This window comes from Centruroides sculpturatus, unplaced genomic scaffold (assembly GCF_000671375.1).
Source record: "Centruroides sculpturatus isolate CEXI.00-Female unplaced genomic scaffold, Cexi_2.0 scaffold1049, whole genome shotgun sequence".
NCBI lineage: Eukaryota > Metazoa > Arthropoda > Arachnida > Scorpiones > Buthidae > Centruroides > Centruroides sculpturatus.
In genome coordinates, this window is record NW_019385368.1 from 249,832 (window position 1) to 256,746 (window position 6,915).

The 6,915-nt window shown below is 30.9% G+C and overlaps 1 pseudogene; it reads left to right on the forward strand.

Moving 5' to 3' along the window:
- Positions 1–277: 277 nt before the first annotated feature.
- LOC111638216 overlaps positions 278–6,915 on the forward strand; it is a 33,212-nt pseudogene continuing 26,574 nt past the window's right edge.

A 6,915-nucleotide genomic window follows, 5' to 3' on the forward strand; every position in this document is an offset into this window, starting at 1 on the left:
GTGGCTATGATTGAAAATTAAATAGATTTATTCAGGTCTTGCAATATTTATTCAGGTCTGTATATGAGGAAGAAAAAAAGCAACAACAAATCGAGGAACGAAATACCGAAATTTCCCACTTTGCCCTATTTTTGGAATTTTGTTTTCTGTCCAGTAAAAGCGCAAGATTATCGGAAACTTTGTGGCACCTGTAAGTATAATTTCAAAGTATTAAATTATATCTTACGATGTAACGTTATTTACGAATTTGTTTTCGAATAGCGATCAATAAAAGTTAATGCCCTGTTTAATATATTTTTTTAGTTATAATTCAAGTATTGAGTTGTGCCTGTTTGGCATATATCAAAGAGAAACTATTGAAACTTTCTTGGGGTGGCTATCATTATATTATATTATCTCACCCAGATGTGGCTCAGGTATACTTGCTTGATCACGTAATAAGTGCTTTCTCACGTTAACAATTTATTATTTAATACAGGAAGTGCTAAAGAATAACACCGTGATTAACAAAGATTGGGTTTATAATATTCTTCATCCGTGGCTGGAAACAGGTCTTATAACAAGGTAAAACAATCATCGAATATTTCACATTAATACAAGTAATTTATTTGTTTACAATCGAAACAGTTCGAACGATAAGTGGAGACATCGTAGGAAATTGTTAACTCCGGCATTTCACTTTCGAATTCTCGAAAACTTTCAAGGAATTTTCAACGACCACTCAAACATCTTAATTGAAAAGTTGAAAAATAAAAAGCAAAATGAAGAGTTTCTTATTGACGAGCTAATCAGTATGTGCACTTTGGATATTATTGGAGGTAAGAATTGATTAAGCAATGTTTACTTGAAAGGAAAATTGCCTTTTTACTAGCACAAAAAATATTTGTAACATTTTTTTTGAATATTCTAAAAAAACTACAATTCGAAAATGTGTTGAAAAATGAACGAGCAGTTGAAAGTGTGTTTTTTAAACTTGTCTCTTCATTACGACAGTTTCGAAATGTTATTTTAAATTAAAAGTTTTATTTTATTTCGAGAATTTTGATTTTTATTTTTATTTTGCGAATAAGACAATTTGTTTTAATTGTACGCATTGTGAGGTCAACCAGTCGGACCATAGCAGAAAAAAGAATAATAAGGCGCTGAGCCGTCAGATTCTAAATTAGAGCCAACGAAACTTCCGATTCTAAGTACGATTGCCATTGCGAAATTTTGTATCGCCATGTTGACGCATTAATACATTGGAATGTGTCGTCTTCATAATCATGAAAAGAAAACGTTTCTAGTTTGTTAAAAGCTTTCTTTTTCTCAGTACTTTTTCAAATTGAGTCACATTATGTTCCAAATTTCTAACGGTTAATACAGACAACTTTACTAAGAAAAGTGTACAAATTCAATATGTTATTTAATAAATGTACTATTATTATTTACAGATTCAGCAATGGGAGTTCGATTCAACACTCAAGACAGATCTGATACTGATTATGGCGTTGCCATTAATAAGTAAGTTGAAAAGAAATATTTAATGACAAATCTGAATAGATCTTTTGAATAGATAACTCAAAGGATTTTTCTAGCTATTTTTTCAATTTTCATGTAATCACTATTTTCGTTTCTCTATCGATTATTGTACAACAAACTTAGCTTTACCACTATGAAAAGTCATAATTGCAATAGGTGACAATGAATCAAAGGTGACAAACGACCTCGTAATTTTAATTGATTGGGAAAGGTTTTCATAGCATGGATAGAATTGTCCTCCAGACCACTTGTAGTTTCATTCTATTACACGTGTTCGCATAGGATACAAATTTGTTTTTATGCCCTCTGCTTCTATGTAAGAAACGAAAGAGTTTCTATTTACGCATACAATGCAATCCTTGCTGCCTCTTTCATGAGGGAAAAATACACTAAATATCTTCTAAATACGATTTTACATTCAACGGCGCAAATAAGCATATTAGTATAACAGTATCAAACTATTTGAATATAAGGTAGTTTTGCAATAAGTAAAAAATAATATGTTTTTATTTATTGTCACACTTTTATTATTAAGTATTTATTAGAGACCTTTCATTCGTCCAAACACACAAGAAATGAAGCTGGTTCAAAATGGTTAAATCTTCTGACTACACTATAAGAAATTCTTAGTGACCTTAGTGTAAGAAAAATAACATTAATTTTACATAGAAGTGACGCAACTGCTGGCGTTTATGTGAGAAGGCAAATGCTGTCTGCCTGGATATCAGAAAAAAAAAGGAAAATGGCGAGAAGGAATAAACAAATTTAAATTTTGTAAATTTCTGTAAAAGTTAATAATAAATAAATCAATCTTAACATTACACTTTAACAACTAACACTATTTATGTCATGTCTAACATAACTATACTAGTATATTAAAGTATTGTAATAATGTACTAACCTGATTTTATTTATTGAAATACATCCATCAACAAATAAATTAAAGTCGACATTGTCAATGCAAAAGAGTTTTCACTAGTCTCACGGTGTGTCTTTGCGTACCGAAAAACACGATTGAAGCATATTGGCAGCAACAAAAAGTTGCTTGAAATTTTGAAAAGACATGTTGACAATGCTATAATATTTCAAATACGCCCAATAGATTTATCACAGATGAAAACAGTAACAATGAGTAAGAAAATTAAGTTTTGCTTTCAAAATCATTTATTTATCGTAATCTAATGACGAAAGTATTTTACAAAGGTTAAAAAAAAATTATTTTGTTTCAGGTTTAAAATTTTAAAATATTTTTAACAATGTGAAATATATTTCAATTATATGAAGCATTTATAATATACCGCATTGTGTTTTATAATTTAGTATAACATCTGCACTTTTTCAATGGTTCATGAAGCCTTGGTATTGGTTTCGTCTCATTTTCAACTTTAGTCCATTAGGAAAAACATTTTATAAAGATATTGACACGATTCACGATTTCGACAGAAAGGCAAGTCCATTTGTATTTTTTTCATAAACTATTTATGTTGTTAATTAAAAAATGAAAACAATTCAGGTAATTAGACAAAAGAAACAGAAAATGATCGAAGAACTGAAAGACAATCAAACAATCGAAAACTTTCAAGAAGAAAATGAAGTTACAGGGGTGAAGAAGAGGCGAGCATTTCTGGATTTACTGCTTTATCATCATTTAACAGATAAAAGTCTCAACGAAGAAGATATCAGAGAAGAAGTTGATACATTCATGTTCGCAGTAAAATCAGTTTCATTCACTAATTTAAAAAAAAGATAATCGGGGGTATATAAAAATTGTCTTTTTGTTAGGGGTACGACACAAGTGCAATGGGTATTAGTTGGTCTCTTTATCTACTCGGATTGCATCCCGTTATACAAGAGAAAGTTTACCAGGAGCAGGAAGAAATTTTTCGTGAAGACATGGATAAATCTATTACGTCCGAAGACCTTAGAAAAATGAAGTATCTGGAATGCGTTGTCAAGGTAACAATTTACCTTTAAATGCCTGGTTGAAAGGTGAAATTTAGACATTTAAATTATCAATAAACGTGAGGCAGATAATAGTGAGAAATTATCGGACAAATGATGGGCGCAAACGCTCAGGAGTCAGAGTGAAACGAAAAAATAACTACATAAGTATGGGAACGAAAGAACCCGAATGCATTTTGGACTATTTTCCGATAGAAAATAGTCCCTCATCAGTTGGTATTAAATAAAGACTTCAGTATATTTAAAATTATACAATATAAATGTAAACCTAAAACAATACTTAAAGCTGTAGAATATAGAGAAGAGGAAAGTATTATGGATTACCATTTACATTTCTAAAAATAACTTTACTGGTTTTTGGATAAAAATCCCCAAATTATCATGAGTACATACTATAACTAATCGTAGTAAACTGTCATTTGTAAAAAAAATACTATTTATTTTGTTGTTATAAAATATATTATTTAAAAGATGTTACAAATGGATAGTAATATGAAATAGGTGGTTTAAATCATTGGAAAACTAATTAGACTTCATAAAACATGGCAATTTTTAACTATAAAAACCATATTTTTAAGATTATGTACATGTCATTCCTGCTTCGAGTCTATTTACAAAAGTCACAGATATAATTTTTCTTTTCTGCTCCGGAATAATCAAGGTGAGCCCACAGAAAACAGTCCAAATTTTCCCTCGTTCATCTTCGGAGAATTTTCCGTTACATAAGATACATTCTGCGTCTTCGTTTTCTGGTTTTTTAGTTGATGGCATGAAGTGCATTACAGATAATACATCAGAATGGAACGATTCATCGCTGCTAACAATGAAATCATCTCTAGTAGGTTTGGGTCTAGAAGGTCGGTCTAAGTTTAATTTTTTAACAGGTGGTCTTTGAATGCTCGATTTCTTTTGTTGTTTTGAAGCTTCTGGTTCCTTATTAATGTCTTTTTCTTTCAGTTTATCCATTTATGCTAGTATTCCATAATACCCGTCTTGGAAAATGAATCTCTAAACTGATGGACAAAACATTGTCAGCTAAAAAACGATTACAGTATAACAAACTACAATTCATTTAGTGTGCGTTATGCTTAACATCAATGTTCAAGTCACGTGTGTATCAGTAGGTTAAAATGTTTAAAAACTTGCATGCAAAAATCTTGAAAATCACAAAACACACTTTGCTATGTAGCGAGTGGTACGACTAGAAAAAGCGGTCAACTTTCCCTGCACGGCATCTGAAGGGTGGCAATAATAAACAAATCTAACTTGTACATTCGATAATCTATAAATTCGCTTTACTTTTTTCGCTTAGGCAGCAGTGACAATATGCAGTATGTAAGCCCTATATATGTTTTCGCTGTTATCGAGTACGCAGAGGCTACTTTTACCGATTTTTACTCTTAATCAGAAACAAAAGATAAGGATTATCATTTTCGTTTTTTATATTAAGAGAAACTTTTTTGTATCTTAACAGAAAGTATTTAAGACCAACGAAGTATTTTTAAATTTTGTGAATTTTGTTTGTAAACAGTATTATGTTATCAAATACTCGACAACTATTTTGAAATATTTAAGTAATTGCAGGAGACACTCAGAATCTATCCTCCGGTTCCAGTCATAGTGAGAAGGAATCCATACGATTTGAAAGTGGGTATGTATCGCATTTTGAGAGTAAATACGCTTCCCACTATGACAAAAATTCCATTGATAACAATTAAATTTTCTTTCAGGTGATTATATCTTGCCGGCAAAGTCGTCTCTTGCAGTAAACATTTATGGTATTCATCATAATCCAACGGTTTTTTTAAATCCCGAAGTGTTCGATCCAAATCGATTTCTACCAGAAAACTGCGAGAAACGTCACCCCTTTGCCTTTCTACCGTTCTCTGCCGGTCCACGCAATTGCATAGGTAGGTAATTGTGATATGAGACAAAAGCCTGCTGTGTTTTTGACGTATTTACCTTTCTTCAGGTCAAAAATTCGCCATGATGGAGATGAAGACAGTTTTAGCCAATGTTCTTCGACATTTTCGAGTGAAGTCTTTGGACCATAGAGATAAGATTTTCGAATCTGCTGACGTCATTCTTCGTCCTAAATTCGGTATAAGAATGATTGTCGAAAAACGATAAAAGAAAGAAATATTTTCTTTCAGAAAGTATAAAAAAATCTATAAATTAACAAAACAGTTGTTCATAATACAATGTTTCATGTATATCATATTTTTACCTATATAATAATTCGCGCTTCAAAAGCGTAGACATGATCAGCCTGGCTAGAAAAGGTCAATGTTAGATAAAAGAAATAGAAGGCGACCTTCGAACATTGACACATACGTCTGATTTCTTTCAGCTTTTTTTTTTTTTTCAATATTCTTAAAACGTTTCTATACTACATTTGACATAAACAATTGAACTTTTTGCAATTTATATTACTGTGATTTGTTATGTATGAACGGTGAATGTCGTCTTCCATCTTAGTCATCTGACATAGATCCTTTCCGTTTAGATTGATTAATTAATGTCACTGTGTCGAAGGTAAAATTTATTACATTTCCTGTTGTAAAAGGGTTTTACTCAACTCTCGAACCGTGTTACAGTAAATCCGTGCTATAGAAGTGCCGTATTATACGAGGGTTACCTCATTACTGATATTAAATTTCGATGGCTACAATTAAAACAGAAATGTAGAAATTGAAGGGATTCATAAACTATATTTCGAGTGAGGTCAGATTCAATGAAAATTTTACTCCTTATTAGCATATATATTTTTTAAAAATTCGTCTCTACCCTTAAAATTTAAGTGTTTTGCCTTTTTATAGTAATTAATATTATAAAAAAAAATTTATGAAAAAATCCGATAAGAGATGGCGCCACACACTATTTATTTATTATAATTAATACTGTAATATAAATGTTATTCTTTAAATAAAATCTATTAACAGCGGAGATAGTTGTCAAATGTTGATGGATTTTTTTTAAATCGTCTACACAATTCAAAAGATCTTTTTCTTTTATTGTTGTACTTAATCTATATATATAAAAATGAATGTATTCTGTTTGTTTGTCTGTTCGTTTGTCTGTTCGTCCTTCATGCATTACCACACCGTTTATCCAATTGCCATGATACTTTGGGAAGTTGTTTAATATACTCCCGCAAAGGTTTGTGGCATAGTACGATTACCATAAAACTTTGGGAAGTTTTTTTAATACACTCTGGCATAGTACATTTATCCTACAATAGATGGCGCGCGTTTACACGTGTCCGATCTACTTCAAATTGTGAAGACCATTTCCCCCTCCAAAAAATATCTCTATATATGCATTTGTGAACTGTTATTTACGATATTTGTAATAATTTTTGTTTAATCACTTTATTTCAACTTTTTTTGCTAATTATGTATTCGCTCGAACTTCATTAAAACCTTAACTGTA